We start from the raw sequence: 18,668 nt of genomic DNA on the forward strand, positions 1-18,668 counted from the left end.
AACTTATCTTTCCGTCTTGGATTTGTTCACTTAAGCTACTACTACATAAGCCAAGGGTGACTCCGGTCTCCAATTTGTTTATGTTCCTTGATTACAAAACTGAAAAGGTCATAGATTTAACTTGGCAACCTGCTGGTGATTGTGCCACTGACCTACCGTTGGTACACATTTGTTAAAAATATTTTAGCTAGCATTTTGTATGAGTTGCCAATTATTGAACATGTGGACACATAAGGTTCAAATATTACAAAAGAATATGTAATTAGTATGTTTACAAAAGGAACATATGCATGATATAAGTGGATCTATATGCATTAGATACATTAGCTACATGGAGATGAAAAGGATGTATGTCATGTGATCATTTTATGCAGAAGAAACTCACAAAACTATGATCCTAAGAATGAGCAGAAAACATCAAAAAGAGTCAAAGTTATCTTGATGCAACACTAAATACTCAAGATTGGGTTTCATAACAAGGACAAAGAGATCTTAGGGCGTATGAGAAAAAATGCAGCTTCTTTTTTCGGTAAGTCGAAGAGTTCATATTATTCTCGTACGAATACAACCAAAAAATCAAAAAAGAGGATGTCCCGAAAGGACACCGACAAAACAAACATATCAGTCCAACTGTCTCCTCCTGAGTGGTCGGCAACATAACTAGCAACCTAGTCAATGGTGCTGTTCATCTCGCGATAGATGTGTCCAATATCCATGGAGGCACATCCCACCAAGAGACTCCAGATATCTTGAACCAATGGTTTACAGACAACAGCCCCTTCTCTCCGAATTCAACCCACCATCATCGCCGAGCCCGGCCTCCACCACTAGCTAGTCAGCCTCACATAAGTGATGCCCTCCCAGACAGCTCGTAGCTCCACTCTGGAATGGTGATCCCAAATAGATGGACCCTGCCAACCGTGATGAACCTAGAGTCAGGGCCCTGAATCACAAACCTAACTCCACCACTACTACCAATCACACTGCCATCAAAATTAACCTTTATAAAGGTTGGAGATTGGGGCTCCCAAGTAATATAAACCCTGTGGAACACTACAAGAGCCAGAGGAGAGTCCCAAGTGTCTTGACTCCTTAGAACTGGCCCAGACGATGATGCATCCACTATCTAAGCAGTAATCTCACCTAGAAGAAACCAGTGTTCCAAGCCAACCAGATGTCATATGCTATATAGGCAACCCTGATGCCAACAGATCTCGTGGCCTCCGACTCTATACTCCGCTGCAGAGCCTCTAGAAAGATCCGGCCTGGCCACTCCACAAGGATCACCCAAGAAGGATACTAGCCAACTGCCACACCTTGGCTGTCCTTGGACAAAAGAACAAAATATGCTCCATCATCTCATCCTCCAACCCATAGTAAGGACAAGTAGATGGGATGTCCATTCCACAGGTCCTCAACAGAGCTCTAGTAGGAAGCCGACTCCAAACGACCTTCTAGATGAATAGACTAATCTTCAAGTGGACTTCAAGCCTCCAAATCCAAGCACATCTATCCTCCTAACCAACTCCCCCCAGTAAAGGTCATATAGGTCCTTGGCTGCCACCCATGAAGTGCATGATGACCACCAAACCCTAACATTCGGATCTCAAGTAAGGGGATTGTCTAAGATAGAATCCTCTTGGTCAACTAGACACCAAAAAGTCGAGTTATCAACTACTCATTCCAACTCCCCCTCTGACTAAAGCAGGTCACAGATCGATGGAGAGTCCGCCCACCTCTAGGCCATCAAGATGGTAGAATATCGGCCACCCATTGATCCTAGACAATATAATCATCGTCCGTCACCAGTAAGCAACTGATCTAAGCCATCACGTCAGGAGTGCAGTGCAAATCTCCTCCCATATGAAGGAGCTCCTCCAATCGGCATGAAAATACCCCTCTGAGATTCAATGGCCATATCTGGCCTGCATCATTATACTCCATAGGCCATCAAGTTGAATCAGAAATCTCACAGCATATCTCACAATCAAGGCCTCCCGCCAAATCAACAAGGAGTGAACACCTAGCCCCCTCACTGATTGGTTAGCAAACAACATCCCAGGCAGTAAGTATACCCCTCCACCTCAGAAACATTATAATATATTATTACATTATCATATATATTAATCATATCATTATCATATCATGATTCAAATAATAATTTTAAATTAGAGTAAAAAATCTTATTGTACTTTATATTTATATAACAAAAGTACTTAATATATTACTTCTATTTATCTTATTTTTCTAATCAAATAAATATTCATATTAATGAATAATATATTATAAATATAAATAAAATATTGATTCTATAATAACAATTAATATATTTTTTATAAGATTGATAATTTATTGGACTAATAAATATATGTTTATAGAATATATTAATTATTAATATATTAATAAATATATTAATATTTTATTATAATATATTTTATATGATTAACAATATATTTTTATGGAATATATCATGAATAATTTTGGTATTACATGGTCAGTGATTTTGGATTCCCACAAAATACCAAATAGATGACTCGCAGATGCCTGAGGATCTTTGATCACTAGATCATGGCCTACCACATGCCATGATTTTAGATCACTAGAATCAGATCACTACAAGATTCGGATCAATGGTGATCTTAGATTACTATGGTGATCCCATTTGGGTCACCAAATGCTATCTCAATGTTCATGTATCTGCACAGTATATAGGGTAATGCTATTGATTACCCATCAGATACCACTAAGTTCACCAGGCTGATGTGGCATTCAGAGATAGGTGCTGTAACAGAAGGGTCGGTTGTGTCAGTCTGGCCCCACCTACTGCTCCTCAATCACCGATTTTCACGTCAGACCGGTGAACTGGTGCGTGATGTTTAGCACTTTCCATATAATGGTTTTTTTAACAAAACAAGCTAGAATGTAAAAATCTAGAGAAAGAAGCACAATCCATAAACAATTAAAGAATGGTCAAAAGAAACAGCATCCTGACAAAAAAAGAACATCGAGACAAAAATCCAGAAGCAAAAGAATGCTGTAAGTAACCAAAACCAATGTAAAGTTTCATAAGAATCTCCTGTGGTACTGCTTGATCCAATTTACTACATTATTCAGTACAACAGAAGCTTTGCAATGTAGACATTGTCAAAAGATCCACACTCTCTTGAATTCCAGACTAAGTTTTGAATTGAACTGTACATTTCTAAATTCCAATCAGGATTTCAATGAAAATCCAACTTTTTGACCGCTTCTTGGAGTTGTTTCTTTTGTTTCAATCCGAAAAAAAACTCCTTATTGGATCCAAGAAGTAATTAACGCCTAAAGAACGAAAAGAAGTAAACGAGCGGAAGAGAGATCTATTAATGCGAACAAAATGGATCCAAAAAAAAAAAACTCAAGAAACCCCTGCTTCGCTTCAAGAAGCTGGGACCTTCTCAGAGCTCGTCAAGAAGCGATCTTTTCGCATCGATTCAAGAAAGTAAGAAGGGTTGGATCAGTGTCTCACCTCTCGCGCCCGATTTCTCGTCGACGCATTTGAATCAGGAAAAAGGAAAAAATTCTTCGACAATGAGAGCGGTTGGGAGACATAGAAAGAGGAAGGATTAAAGCAGTAGTTTGGAAAGGCATGAACTAAGAAATAGAAACTTCAAGGAAGGCGAAGAGAGAGGAATAGAAGGCGGAGTCCTATTTGTTAAATTTTGTTTCTTTCCTTGCTTCATTTCAGATAAAATTACAGCAACGCCCTTTAAATTTTTCTCTATTTATATTTTGATCCCAAAAATTTAAAAAAATTTTGATGGATCCTAAAATTTTAAAATCATCGCAAGGAGGTACAGCCATTTGAAAAATTCTTTGTACACCACAAACAGTGTAGAAAATCTGATATAGAGTGCATCGCTTCGTCTGATTGATCCACGTAGTCATCACTTTTCAATGCATATTTAATACCTACAAATCAAGTTTTTCGTTTAAAAATTTTATATGATGAAAATATCTCTACATTTTAAAAAAAATTATGACATCTTATGACATAATATAACCCAAAATATCATAATATGGTTTAAGATATCATAATATGAGAAGAGTATTTTCATCTAACCACTTTTCAATGTGTATTTAATGCTCGTAGATCGACTTTTTCGTTTGAAAATTTTGAATGATGAAAATATCCCTATTCTTTAAAAAAAATTATGACATCCTATGCATATTATGGACGCAGGATATCATAATATGGGCATAGAATATTATAATTTTTTAAAAAATAGGGATATTTTTGTCATACAAAATTTTTAAATGAAAAAACTGATCTACAAGCATTAAATACGCATTAGAAAGTGGTAACTACGTGAACCAATTAGATGAGATGGTACACTCTATGTTGGATTTTCTACACTGTCCGCGATGCACAAAGAATTTCGCATAGTCATTTATCTCTATTGGGCTATGTTATAGCGTGAGGGTCACCTGAGAGATTAATTTTTATGAAATATTATAAATACTCTTTCCTAAAATTCTTTGATTTTGGTGCAAATTAGAGAGAAGGAAAAGAAGAATCATGTGACTGATTATCTTCTCTATTTTCACTTTTTTTTCTCACTATATCTTTGTGCCTCATCGGAGACACACTGACATAGTGAAGAAACAAAAGAGGGACGATGATAGAGTGAAGGGAGAAAGAAGAAGATAGGATGGAGGGGTTGAAAGGAAGATAAATTGAAGGGACAGAAAGAATTTGGAGCATTATAGCTCCTAACACTAGTAGCAACTGTAGCTCTAGCATAGTGCTCTCATTAGTAGTGCTCAACTCATCATTGCAACTTCTCCATCTCTATTAATGGCGAAAGCGAAATCTTAAGAGAGAAACCAGAGAGAGAGAAGCTGGATTGGTCGTTAGTGGTCATCTTTTTATTGAAGGGGTACAACCTCACCATATATATAGTCAGGCCTCTCTCTACTGGCATCTCGATAAAGCCCTTGATTGCTCCTCTCCTGTCCCCCCTATCTCTACAACTACTCTTCCCAGCGCCTCTCTCCATCCCCATGATAAAGACTAATCTCAAAGTTAGACCCCCACCTCCCTTGATCAGATGCCTCCAGATGACATCCTTGCCATGGGATCTTTTGCTCTAATTCACATCACTTTTCACCTTTCAATACCATTGATTCTATACAATTGAGTTGTCTCTAAGTTGAATGAGTTAATAAATGAGCAATGAATACTTGCAATTATTATCCGACGAAAAAAAAGATCTACTTGGCAAAAAGATATATTAATTTTTAAAAAAATTATTCTTCTTAAATACTATAACTCCCACCTCCCTCAAGCCCATAACTTTGCCTTCCACATCTCAGCCTTCATAGCCATACCCTTGTTTGAAGAGAGAGAGAGATAGTGAATGGGAAAAAGGAGGGCAGAAGCCTTGCTTCTCTTTTTTGCTTCTCCATAGGCATCATGGCTGGGGACTGCAATATCCTTAGCTATATAGCCAAGAAAAGAGATCATCATCAAGTGGGAATTGGCCTGAAAAATTACTGGAGAGTTGGTGAATGAATATAGAGCTGAACAACATTCGGGGATTTGCCATGGTGCCTAGTGTGTCAGCGGCAAATACATGACCTCCACGCTGAATAAGGTTGACATGCAATGGGTTGCTGAAGAGACCACACTCTTCCACACAAGAAAAAACCCAAAATGAAAAATTTTTTCTAAAGAAAAAGAGAGTTAGAACAAAAAAAATGAAACAGGAAAGAGAGAGTACCAGAGCATGAAAAGAAGAAAAAGAAGCCCGGCCTTACCGCTGTTTCGCTTCTTCTTTTTCTCTTATGATCCACAGCTTTTGTTCTTATTCTCATTCTCGCTCGAATTTGAGATCTAATCTCCTCATGCCATGGATCTAAAGCATGCTTTTTGCTAAAGATCACATATTGCTTATATTTTTCATTTTTCTCCTATTATTTGAATCTTTAAGTCACCGATGCTTTTTTTTTTTTGCTTTTTTATTAGCAACATACTAATTTTGGATTTTCTATTTCGTTAACCGTTAGATACAAATTGATGGTCATTTTAGTCATTTTCTTTTTTTTGTTAATACTATTAAACTGCAAATAGGCGGCTGGGCCTTTTTGCAATGATTTTAAAGTTTTGGGGGTCTGTTTGTAACTTTTTAAATGTTGGGGGTCAAAGTGTAAATGAAAGAAAATTTAAGAGGTATCGCTATAATTTTTTCTTGTTTTATTTAAGATGGCTAAAGAACTTAGGAAATAGCCAGAGAAGGAGAACCAGAGTCATCAGATGCAAAATGGACCAAGATTATCGATTCCATTGAATGAAATGGCTGACCAATCCAGTTTCATGGTGGGGGCGAAGCGTTTCCATGCAATTTACTGAACTTTTATTTTACTGATGATTTTTTTTTTCTCTTGAGATCGGCTACATTACATAGTCCTGAGATAGATACACCCATAAGCACCTAACACAAGATATCTAGTTAATTCGAACAAAGACATCCACATCATTTTACCAGTATATTCTATCATAAAAGATGCCATTCAATCAATTGTACTGTTGCTTTTCGTAGATAAGTACTAGATTAGATAATAATTATATCGCTCAAGTACTAGCCAACAAAGAAATATGGATCTTGAGTTGCTCAATCTTGGTACTTAGCTATGCTACCACTTATGCTATCCCTTTAGAAGTGTGTTAGAAATTTAAAAAAAAAAACACTAAAATGTTTCTTGATGAGGGATTTCATGCATTTTCCTTGATATAATCTCTTTTTTTTTCATTATTTTTTTGGCAACAGATGATTTTTTGAATGTTTCAAGCTTTTGGCCAAAGGTATTTTTTTTCTAGATAATTTATATATATCTCAACAAATATTTATTCTCATATTGGCACCAATATTTTTTGGATTGTTAGGGTAAAATGGATATTAAAATTTTAATATCTAGCATCCTGTATATCACATTGAAACCTTGTTTACCCTATTTTTAGATGATACATGGTAGAGAATGTCAAGCAATGTTACTATTCTAGGTCATGTGATTTGAGAATTATGTATGCATGATATATACCGTCTAAAAGCACGACGCCTAAGATGGGCATTAAGACCCTATTCATGGCTCATGTCTATACTATTCTCTCTATGGTATTGTTCATCCATATCCAGAAGACTAAAAGGATTTATGTGGGTTCCATGCACAACAATGATACATTACTCCATCTACATATAATGTTATGCACAAATATAATGATGCTCAAGGCATTGGCAAGATTGACAGAGTTAATCATGCCAGCCTAGTAGCATTTTTTTCATAGCTTATTGATGGATTTTTGCTGATAGCTATGAAAAGATATTTAAAATACTCCACCCAATTATACAGTTTGCTAACACTCAAAACTCAATAGAAGGTGAGCTCTATGAAAATCAGGTATAATTAGGGCTAGCATCCAAATGGTGCTTTAATTTTTGCATAGTTTTTTATGTTCAAGTTTAAATGTCATATTATTTGAGAGTGTTAACTTATCAAGCTAATAAAGTTTTTATCATTTGGATCAGGTGATCTATGATCGAATCCCGCTTTATTGGGCTTGAAAACCAAAGCGTTTTCACCCCATGGCATTATGGAGTTGAATCGAAACACACTTGTGATACTTTAGCACAAATAAGTCATGTGTCAAGGTCAATGGGCTTGCGACAGTTTGGTGGGCTGGACTCATCAAGAGAAAGAATGGATCCACTCAGGACGATCATGGACCATGGTTCTTGTCCCTAAACCATTGGACTTGTCAAGGAGTGGAGGATGTTCGTGATGGAAACCACCATAGTTAACAATTATGATGGTGGGTAAAGCTAGTTAATATTAAGAGTCAGTCTGAATATTCCTACAAAATCACACTAAACTTCTTGCAAAAATCGAGCCTGTTGGCCCAACTAACCTGCATCTTCTAAGGGCCCACCCAAATCCTAGCTCAATGCCCAATCTTTGAGCTGTTGAAAGGAAAAAAAAACTCTGTGGGTCTTTTTTTTCTTCCCACATGATTTGGACTGGAAGGTGTTTATTTATAGAGTCATGCTTAAACAAATTGTCAAATCCATGAATTCTAGGGGATTTTCTATTTAATCATCTAGGAATATCCAAGCAGACACTAAAATGATGGGCCATCCCGATTTTTAAATTATATGACTCCTAGTCGGGCAGTGAAAGTGAGGAAACTTTTAAAGAAAATTAAATGGATATAATTGAGATCATGGTTTCAATAAATGGTGTTACAACAGCTATAATTGTTATGTATTATTTGCAAAGTAAGTTCACTCGGAGAAAGCCAAAGGTTACAAGTCTTCTATAGAACGGCTAAAGTTCTCTTCTCCCATGCTTCTTGTGAGGATCTATAAAAGTGTGTATTTAATCTCACAGCAGTTACTCACTAAAAAATCTTGAATGGCTAGTTTTTTGGGAGAGATTTTGAATTGTTACAAATGGTATAAGAGTCAGTTCAGTTCATAATCCATATGGATTAATGGATACTACAGCACGACTTCATTGGAGCTAACCATGAGCCAATCATAATGTTTATGTATGGATTTACATGGATTTGAATTCTTAGCTAATAAGAATGCTAAAGCTTAAATAAGAGGAGTATGTGAACATCTATGTAAACATATATTTAGTCCCATATTAATTATTCATAGGAAGATCTTGTGTACTATACAAAATAAGGAACCTAAATTGAGATTTTACCTCAACTAGGTTGAAGAAATGTTGCAAGATTGAACCTGACCCGAACTCATATCCAATTAGATACTCAAGTATTAGGCTTTTATTTCTAGTCTAACATCTAAAACTTCTCTCTCTATCCAAACACCGTCAAACTCCATGGAGATGAGCCAAACTGGTCATAAACCTTTGGGCACAAAAATCCGATCATAATGGATATTTATTCGCATGACCCTGCCAAACTCGAATGTATGCAATTCCAATGCAAAGGCATGAGTAGATTCAATAAAGGTATCCATGGTTATAAATAGCTTTCTTGAATATGTTAGAAGAATATATCAGATAATAGATGACAATATATAGTCGGTGCGGGTGCATGATGGCTATCATTTGACATTTCACTGTAAGAAGATTTTAACCTCGATTATTCGGTTGATACTTCCAAAAGATATATAAGATATTATTGATTAATATAAAATAAATTAATTAATATAAAAAATACTTATAAATTGGTTGAATATTCTTTTACTATGCTTTGAGCCATTGTATCTCATTATCTCAGCTGATAACAATGAATCTCACAAAGCTACATTTAAGTTAATTCACACCAGCTTTCCATCGGCCGAGATGTCCAATGCGGGCTTTCTCCATTTTCAGCATATGATGCAAGGGGGAAAAAAAAAAAAAAAAAAGCTAGTGGCTGGTTGATAATGAAGTGCTTAATGCAAAACATATATATCTCAAATCCACCAGGCACAGCATATTATCATACTGGAACTCTTTGTTTGTACTACACCATTAGGAAGCAATACCACAGCATACATGTTATATTGGAATAAAACTAGAGGGGCGCTATAGCGTATCCCGCATGCAAAATGCTTGGTTAGGGCTGCAAATAGGTTGGGTGGGATCCAGGCATGCTTAATCCTAACTCACCCTGGTTTGGAATACCAGTTTTGACATTGGACCTGGTTCCAATTCAATAGATAATTATGTTGGATTGGTCAAGTCAGTTTAACTCGGGTGTGGGAAATGCAAAACCTCCATTTTCAAATTTCTGAAAGTAGGCGAATGGCATGGACGGTGAGCATCATAACCCCTCCTCTTTCTTTCTGCTTTCCAAGAGTTTTCCATAAAATAGTTCACTTTTTCTTTTTCTTTAACATATCTTGTTTCAACTCTGAAACCTTTTTGCATCCCTCATCATTTCCAGCTTTCCCTTGATCATTTCTTGTCTGTATCATCCGCAAGAGAATTACCGAAACCAGATGGTTGGATTCAAAGGTTCAAAAGTCAATGTTCAGTCCTCTTCTTTTGTTCTCCTACTTTCCATCATGTGAATCTATTGGCGTCCTTTATTCTCATGATCTCTTGAGTAGAACGTATCCAAATCTAAGGGTTTGAGTACCCACAATCTAGAGGTCAGCAGAAGCATCAATTGCTGGTGGTATTCTGGTTCAAGAATAATTTTACTTTGAGCTCTCCCCATGCTCATGTGGCCAAATAAGGCATTGCAAAATAAGTGACTCTCTCACAAGGATGCAAGACCCAGACATGAATGCATACCACCTACTCTGCTAAATACTCCTGCTTAAATATAATATATAGTATCCATCATCAACTGCTCCCATACATTTCCATCTTTGCTCAAACCCTTCGTTACTCGTGTCTTCGTATTGGTGGCTTTGAATCATGCAATACTGGCTCCTGCCCTTCGGGACAAACCAATTACAAAGACCATCAAATTGGAGGGACTAATGGAACTTATCACTAGCAGGCCAAAACTAGACATATTGCCGGATTTCTTGATCATGCCTATATATCGATTAGGTTTGCTAGTCTACTATTCTGATTCTTGTCCGGTTAGTTATCTTTCCACATGCCGGATATAGGCTTTATTTCTTATTTGCTTGAGCTTTTGGGTTTGGGGTCAATTTGTTAGTTTATGACGATGAAAGAGAAATGTAATAAATTCCACACAACTCAAGCTAAAATTAGCAGTACTTATTCAATTTCAGCCGTGAGTTAAGCGGGCAAGACAATTCTCTACTTAAGTTTAATCTTATGCGTAAATGATTTTCTCATCACACTTAGCTTATCTGTATACAAGGTAACATGGAGAAATATGAATTGAATCTAGGACATGCTCTTAATTAAATAAAATTAAATATGCCAACTAATAAGCTCAAATTATTTATGGGTCACGTGGTTCATCTGCAGATTGTAGCCTTACTGTTTTCTAATCTAATCTATGATTAGTTTGATCTAGCTAGTTGCATAGTTCTACAAAGTGAATCTTATGCTATTCCATTTTTCAATTTTGAGGACTCAGCTCACGCTGCATCATATCCAAACATGCAAATTTCAGAAAGAGCAAAATATGCAACCGAATTTTTATATGAAGATACCCTATGCATGCATCAATGAGTATATGTAATTCGATTGGTACTCGTAACCTCGTATGTTTTTGAGGTGTTATTGGAATATCAAATGTGAAGTGCAACTCTACCTCAGCTACATTTCGATTTTACTAACCTTCGTAGCTTCAGCATGGTAGCTCAAGCAATGCTGCAATACAAATTAGTTAAGTGGTCAGACTCGACACCTGTCTTTCCATATATCATGTGGAGAACAGTGCACATCATATGTGTTGCATTATTGTTCATAGAAATTGTTAGATCGCGATCCACAATTTATGTGGCGTATATTGTTGAAAGGCATGGATCACCAAACAGAAGCACCTATCAATACTGAATCTTTTGTCTAGATGCAGGAAGCAAATAAAAATAAAATCAAAATGAAAGATGAGATTTAAGCACGCTACAAAGTAGAAATCGAGTTTCTGCTAAAAATACATGTGCAATATATGACACACTTATTATTGATGCCTATCATCACATGCTTACCAATACATAAACAAGTTAGTAAAAGTGCCATGTATGTTAAGGAACTTCACATGTCAAATCGAAGAAAAATCTGTAAGGTTTTTTTTTTTTTTTTTTTCCGACGGAGAAGAGAAGAAAAGAAAACAAAATGTTTCTTTGCCAAGAAAATCAAACAGTCAAAAATTCAAATAAACAAGCATCTTTAATGGGTAAAAATTAAAGAGTTATTTTGAAAACAATAAAACTCTACAACGTAAATCTCAAAAAATAAAGTAATGCTGTGTGGTGCATTAGGTCACCCAAAACTCAGCTGTGATTCTGCAGCTGACTGGATCAACTGCAGCCGAGAAATAATTTGGTTTCATGAAAGAAGTAATGAGCAGCGGTTCCTTAAAACACTTTCTTTTGAGAAGGGTTCCTTAAACGCATTGATATATGGAACTTATACATGTATTTTTTTTTTGGTCTACTTTGGATTAATGTGGGAAGACAAGAAGTGGGCCAGCTGATATATATGATGTAATGTCAGTACTCATCATCCGTTGTGGAAACCATTAATTGGGGGAATCAAATCAGCATGGGGACCCTCGCCCTCTAGTCTCCAGTAACAAAGGAGGCTTCTCCACCCTCCATTTATATCTTTTCTCTTCTCTCTTTCTCTATCCATCTATCACTCCATCTGTCCATCCATCAGCTTTTCCATACGGCTTGTGTCTCACGCAACCCCACCGTGGGCGTATCTCTTGCAAAATTCTCCGCAATCCAATCGACACACCATTATTAAAGAAAGGAAAAAAGAGGGGTACCCCACGTAACAGGCTTTTTTTTCTTCTCGGTTGTCCTCTTCCTTTTTGTTGCCATGATTCGTGCAAGCCTCATATGTCACCACCACTTTTCTCCTTGCATATCAAACAAAAAACCATAGAATAAATACAATTGAATGATGACAATTAGAGATCTGATTGATTGTGTCGCGTAAAAAGTTCAGTATGAACATTGATGATTATGGGTTAGTGTCTGATACAAAATCACAAGGTGATCCCACCATAAACTTGTAAATTTTCTTTGCACAATAAATGTGAAGTTAGTTTTCTCAGAAAAACTGAGGCCAATCACATTTATTTTTTTTTAAAATATTTCAATTACATATAAATTTCATACAAAAATATATCTCACATGTTCATTATGCAACTCTTGTATTACTCTTTAGTTTGACGGCTGCAATAAGGGTAGCATCGTAATTTTCTATTTAAATTATCATCATAGCAATAACTAAAGATGACATCCCAAGTGTTTTACAACTCATTATTTTATGAATCAAGGAACTATAGAATGATGGAAGTTGCTTGCAGTTGTAATTAATACATTCGAGTCAAAATTATGTAGTTTGAAGTTTATTTAGATAATATGAAATAAGATGTTTGAATCGTCTCATGGATTCTTTTTCAATGAAAAGATGGCCATTCTCCATTATTTCATTCTCGCATGTGAATGAAACAATTTAATCAACCGTTCGGCCAGAAAATATGAGCGATGTTGATGTTGATATTAGAAACAATATATACCGTTGCTTATTTGTCTAAGACTACTTTTGCTTCATAACCTTTTAATAGTATCTTATGCTTTGTTCTTTCATAATTCTACGGCAAAAATTGTCTTGTATGTGTTAACTCTGCTACCACGGCTTGATGACTGAATGGTACAAAACAAATTGACCGTGACCATCTGAATAGTTCTCTTTCTAGACCCATGAGGGTGTCCTTACTCCTTGAGCTGTCATCTGTTTTAAGAAGTCTCATGCGTTTCATGGATTAATCCCCTGTTAATTAAGTCATATAATAGGCTATCAATTTAAGAGATATTTTTAAATAAACATGATGTCGTGGAAGTTATGATGACCAGTGGCCTAACTTTTGTTCCCATATTTTTTTCTTTTGATCATATGCTTTCTGTGTCTTTATAGGTTTGCCTGTTATTTTCTGTATAAATACCAAGGAACTGCAAACAACATTTTAACAGAATTATATTTGGTTGAAATACATAGAATATTAATCTACTTTCCAAAAATTACAACGCTTTTGTACTTCTTCCATGCATGTAAAACTAGCCAAAAAATTTCTTGATATATATCTAATATATGTATGTAATTTCAATCACACGCAAAATATAAAGGGGAGCACTAATGCACTATCATTGTGTGACCATAGGTATCGCATGACTACCACAGCGACACTTGGTTAGGGCTTTTGTTGCATTACAAAACCATTCTTTAGGATATGTACTTTTTTTGGTGCGTCGTGAAAAAATTTATGCACTGTTGAAGTTCTTTGAATTAAAGAGAAAGACATTTACAGGCTTCTCTCATCAATGCTGTTATCAGCAATGGATCCTCACACCTCTTCGTATGAATCACACCATAAATTAATGTTCATGTATTAATTAGTCTCAATTGGCGATATATTTCAGCAAAGATGCAAGGACCCAATCACTTGGCACATCGGATTACTATATGCTGGCTGACTACAATTCACAAGGAGATCACTACTACTACATAAAACTAATTCCTCTCTTTAATTAATTCGAAAGTCTTTATTACCACATCCATGTCTTCCCTCTGCTCTACTTTTTTTTTCTCGTTCATTAATTATGTATTCTATTACTACAACAGCATAGAAAAGAATATTTGTCTGTTTCATATAATAAACATATTTATTTTTCTGATCTGGTCCTTTTTTTTCTTATCAAAGGGAACATAGGTATTTATTTTGGGGGGAACAAGGTTTTTATGGCAGTGGAGGCCGCGACAAAGCCGGGGTCCTCGCTCGGCTTGAATTCTATTAAAATGGGAGGCAGGACCCCTCCCCCACCCTAGCACTCGATTGCTCTGCGCCTCTCCTGTAAGCAAACCCACTCCAAGACTCCACCTCCCTTCTCTCTCCTCTCCCTCAAACCCCCCATCCTCCCCTTCTGTCCCTACAAAAGGAGGTGCCTCCTTCCCTTCCCCCTTCGCCAACCTCCACTGCCATGCTTCGAAGCATCCACAAAGACTACTCATGTCTGAAGACTATTCTCTAATCTTTTGGTGAGGAGGCCCTTGTTGGAGAAGCAGGGCACGTGCAAAGCCTCCCCCTCTCTACGATCTCTAGCAGTCTTTGCACGTGCTCCCCTTCTCCAACATGACCTCCTCACCTCCTCCTTCCCCTCGCTCCTCTCTCCAGAGCTAGCTATCTACCACAAGTATCCATTCAGGTATATCTCCTCTTCTCATACATATATATATATATATATATATATATATATATATAGATACTCAAGTTCTTTCTTATTCCCCACGTCATACGGTGTTCACAAACGTACTATTCTCTTGCGAATTATTTTCCCACCACCTCATTGGGAGCTTTGTGATCCCTTACTCAAGTTTTACCATGAAATTCTCCTCTCTCACAAGTTTTGCAAGCTCCTTGAGCTGTCTCTTTGCTATGGTGCATGGCTTATGTCATGGGGCCTCTACCACGCGAGGAAGAGCAATGTAATTTTATTTTTTTTCCCATTTTCCGGTTTGCGTGACACGGTATGGTCTCCAAATACAATAAAATAGGATATAAATAGCCCTCTTGTTGAAGTTCAATTATATTTGTTCTTTTCATACTTGCTGTAAGCTACAAGAAAGTGTCACCATATGTACCCTTTTCTTTGGCACACGCCTTTATGTGTCACAAGCCGAAGATATCACACGTGTGACGGTGCGTCAAGGTGGCATGGGGGTGAGTGCGGATGGAGGTGGTCACGCGTGTGGTCTTGGGAGGTGGCCCCACTTCGACGCTTTGACCAAACTGCTGGCAGGCTTAAATGAGAGGTGATGGCAACCTTAAAAGCCAGAAATTTAAAAAAAAAAAAAAAAAAGGATGGGGAGGGGTGACGCCAGGTTGCGAGGAGCACGGAAGGCACGGATCTCGAGGCGGGCGGAGAGCGTTTCAGAGGGGGAGGTGGAGTTCGCGCGAGGGATTCGCGGGGGATCTGATGAGATCTCGGTATGGTCACTCCCGGTAAAAAAGTCAAAAAGAAAAAGGTGACCGTGGGAGTGACTTCATCAAATCAGTCTGGAGACCGTGGGAAGGAGAAGTTGGGGTGTGGTGGGGTCCATAGGAAGGTGTGAAATGGGTCAAAAATTGGAGTTGTTTGATGGGTGAGTCTGACCCTCCTCTTATTAATAGCTTAGCTTGATGGGCACCATCGGTGCTCTTTTGTCTCGGTCGGTAACGTTGGGTGGAAGATTATTTTTAGCGAGGATTTGACATGCAAGCTGTGTTTGGCTGTCGTGGGGCCAGCACGAAGGTGGATTGGGGTACCACGTGGTGATCGGATCCTACGAGTTCTAAGTGCAAGAAAAGGGCCTTCCGGTTCTAATCCAAGCAAAATGTTTGATCCATTAGAATTTGAATTCCAACAACGGAGCTTGCAATTTCAGTAATCGCTGATTATATCCCTACCTGGTCAGGATGCTGAGATCATTTGTTCTCTAACATTACTAACTTTGTATTATTCTAAAATATATGGTTTTGGGACAATGGTTTTTGATATCAAAAGAATTTTTCTTTACCCTCCTAAACTAATGGTTCGGGATGAAGACATAAAGATTGCATCCATCATCCAGATGTTGATTTGATTTTTGATTAAAAAATATTCTATCTATCTAAAGGTAAGACAGAAATACATAAGATGATGGAACAATCGATTATACGTATGACCAACCTGCACTGTGAAGAATGATCGAGGCTTATTTAAATGATAATTTTTGTCAAACAAATGTTTGATCCATTTGGCATGAAATTGCATACATGACAAAATAATGTAATATTGATTTATATAGAAAGATTAATGATCATCAAGAAATGTCTCATTATTCTTTTCAAAATGTAAAATTCTTGCATATAATATATGTCATGGCACAATATGAGGAAAATAAACTAATGCACTTTACACATAGACATTATATGTGTAAGATATGTATGTGTTAGATATATTTTCATGTGAATATATTGTTAAAAACAAAATGCTAATAGCAAAGGTATTTGTTAAAGGATAATAATTATTAATTAAAATTGTTCGCTTTCCACATCCATCCAAGTCCCAATGGCCAATGAATTGATTAGGTATTACCCAATCCTTCCCCTTAATTGCAATTGCTTGACCATCTCCAACAATCTCCTAGGGTTGTGATATTGTTGATGATAGCAATAATAAAAAATTCAAAACATTCTTCATCTATTATTTTAAATAAATCAAATCTTTATCAAAATTAAAAGAAAGAAAGCTAAAAAATAATTTTAATAACTAGGGCGGAGACGTAAAATTGCAAGTCAAAAGGAATGATGTAAAGTAAAGAATGGTGAAAAAAGAGGGGGAAAAAATTAAGGACAAAGAGAACAACTTAATATGTAGGAGTTTTGTGTCTTGAGATTGATGGATAGATTGAAGTGCTATGATAGAACATAGGACATAAAAACTCATAGAAGTGTATAATCATTTCTATGTAATTTTATTATTTTTTAGTAAAATTATCAACTGCATTTCACTACTAAAAGGGTTGGGTCCCAACCTTTCCTCATTCTTTTTCTCCTTTTGCTTTCCTTCTTAGTTAATGAGAAGATTAGGTGTTTTAAATAAGAATTTTTTGTATACATACCTTCCTAGATATTGAAATTTATGTAAACATCCTTCTAAATTGATATTTACATATATATCCTCATAAAACATTTATTTTTTATATATATATTTTTTTTGCATATTTATCCACATCATCTAGCATCATTAAGAAATTAGTGGTCTAAAATTGAAATAATTGAAATATTCTTAACATGTAAATATGTAAAAAGAAATATTTATAAACATATATATAGAAGTAGCAATTTCGTGAGGATATTTATGCAATTCCACGTATTTAGGAGGGTATGCACAAAAAAATTTTTTAGATTTTTTTGCTTAAATAATCTCCTAAATATTGGAATATGCATAAATACTCTCCATAAATTAATATTTGTATACATAACCTCACAAAAGAATGTTGTTTTTGCATGAATATATTTGACATAATGGTTCGATTGACATCATTAGTCAAAATCATATTTATTTTAACTAAAAATTAATTAAAATTATGTAATTATCTTTTCACCCCTAAAGTGAATAAAAGATTAACAAGTCTTGCTAGGAACTTACCCAACCTATTGAACTTTCTCTCTTCCTATTTGATTGCTCTCATTGCAATCTATCGTGTGCCTTTAAAATATTAAAATCCTTTTCAATATCTTAATCTATGCCCTCACATATGCATCTACAATAATAAATAGATTAAATTATAAAAAAGAATAGACTATAAGAAATTGCTAAAGTTTATGTTTATTATACTTACATCCAATAATTATGAAAACCTAAACTTACACCTAGTTAAATTAATAGTATTTCACTAACAGTTTATCTCATGTGAAAGATCAAAATTGTCCTCAAAAAGGAAGGAGGATATATACATTTTCTTATATCCTTAGGTGAATGTTATGTCACGTAAGGTTATTTTTGTTATTTTTGAATTTTCTTCTAATGTGGCATTCGGATCCTATTTAAAGTTAATATAGTTTGACGAACATTCTGTTGTATTATGAATTATAGTGTCAGATAAAAATAAACCTTAGGAAGGTAAACATAGGATTTTTATACTACTGGATGTAAGTGTAATTTATCCCTAATCTCAAAAAGATTTTTATAATTTAATCTAATACATATTACAAGTAGTTTTTGATTAAAGAAGATATAATGATTGTTATAAATAAAGAAGAATAATATCATGATTAATAAAAGAACTTCTATAACTTTTTTTGCTATCTAGTTGTCGAATCTATCTTTTCTGAGCGATATTTTCAAAGAAAATATTGAGGAGTAGGCACTAGATTCATCTTTTTTTGCATGTATATCTTCCTAAATATGTATAATTATATGAATATCCTTGTAAGTAGATATATCCATTAAGGTTATTTCAATTATTCTAATTTTAAACTATTAATTTCTTAA

The sequence above is a fragment of the Elaeis guineensis genome, chromosome 5, assembly GCF_000442705.2.
Source record: "Elaeis guineensis isolate ETL-2024a chromosome 5, EG11, whole genome shotgun sequence".
In the NCBI taxonomy this organism is placed as follows: Eukaryota; Viridiplantae; Streptophyta; class Magnoliopsida; order Arecales; family Arecaceae; genus Elaeis; species Elaeis guineensis.